Raw genomic sequence first — 1976 nt, forward strand, 5'->3', positions numbered from 1 at the left:
ACATTCTTGATAAGCTTCAGTTCAAGAATTGAGACCATCACAATGGTTGTTATGCCTAAATTGTAATACCTATTCATGTCATTGCCAGTTAAAATTCCAATCTGTCAATTTAATGAATGGAACAAGCAAATATCTAGATTTATATGGAACGGAAAGAAACCAAGGATTAGATTTAATACATTAACCATTGATAAGGCTAGAGGTGGAATGTCACTGCCAAATCTCAGGTATTTTTTCCGATATTTACAGCTAAAAATACTTCTTAAAAGAAATGGGTAAAAAAGAAGCAAATACTGAGCCGAATGACATAATACAGTTGATCACACAGACTTACACCAGTGGCTCTAAGTCAGTGATTTCAAGACTCTACCAGGGAATAGTTAAGGGAAGAGGCAGTTCCACAAATTATATCAGAGAGAGATGGGAAAAAGAACTACAGGAAAGAATACCCCCCCAACAATGGGAGAAGATATGTGAAAATATGTCTTCGACTACCTGCTCATCTTATTGCCGTAAATTTCGTTGGAAAAACCTTGTCCATTTTTTTATCACACCTAAATTAAAATCACATCAAACATCACTGACAGATACATGTTGGAGGGGTTGTGGGGAAGTGGGTGCAAATCACTACCACATTTTTTGGGCCTGCCCGAAGATTGATAAGTTCTGGGAGAGTGTTTGGGAAACTATACAACAAAATTTAGATTTACAAATTCCAAGATCATGTCTATCACTTTATTTGGGCGATATGCCAGAAGAACTAAGTAGAAATGATAGATACCTGTTTAAAATATTTACGGCAGCAGCAAAGAAAGCAATCACACGTAAATGGTTACAGACCGACTCACCTACTGTGGATAATTGGTTAGATATTATTAAAAAGATCCATGAGGTGGAGAGACTAACCTTTCTTTTGTATTTGAGAAATTACTTGTATATCGGAAGATGGACAAAATGGAATCTGTATATGGTTAAGAAGGGTTGTGATTATTGGTTGACTTTTGATATAATTTGCCATTTCATTTTCCTTTCTGCTGCTGTATATTATGTACATGTAAATATTTGTTTATGAATACTGTAGCGCATGTCACAATAATATGTTGTACAAAATGAATAGTGTCGTGCCGACACTTAACTTGTACTTGTATGGTTGTTCAGTATCATTGTCTTTCACAGAAAAACTCAATAAAATCTTAGTAACAAAAAAAAAGAATAGAAAATCTCCATATTTGTCCATCACACTACCATACACACCAGGGAGTAAAGCAGTCCTGTAGACTTAGCTCTCATGAGCTGTTCATTTTTCTCCTCATTGATCCACATAGATTGCCCTTCTCCTAGAGTTCAAAGGTCATAACAGGCTCATCTCCTCTATGCACATTCAATCACAGCAAAGGTCAATTTCAGGTCACATGGGGGTCATGGATCACTCTCAGTATTTCACTGCTATGTCAGGAAAACCAGAACAACACACTCACAGCAGCTCCAGTGCCCCACAAGCACCCACACACACACACACACACACACACACACACACACACACAAACACACACTACAGGCAAAGGAAAGTATATCACCATCGCTGTGAGATCATAACCAAGTATGAGTTTAATTTAATTTCACACTGCCACTGACCTGGCTTTGAGTGGGCACTGTAGCCAATGAGAAGGGAGCAGAAGTAAACAGTGTGAAACCAAAGCAAGATGACACTGCACACACAAAGAATGGTACAATAAGAACACCCCCACCCCCCCCTCACAAAAACACACACACACACACACACACACACACACACGACATGCAAATGAAAGTAAATCACACTGTGAGAGCATTATCAAGTATGAGTTGAATGGTAACTTCACTCTGCCACTGGCCTGGCTTTGAGTGGGCACTGTAGGCAATGAGAAGGGAGCAGTGTGAAACCATAGCAAGCTGGCACGGTCTGCACACACAGAAATCTGCCGTTTGGTCTTCTG

Source organism: Clupea harengus, chromosome 20 (genome assembly GCF_900700415.2).
Source record: "Clupea harengus chromosome 20, Ch_v2.0.2, whole genome shotgun sequence".
Classification (NCBI taxonomy): Eukaryota; Metazoa; Chordata; class Actinopteri; order Clupeiformes; family Clupeidae; genus Clupea; species Clupea harengus.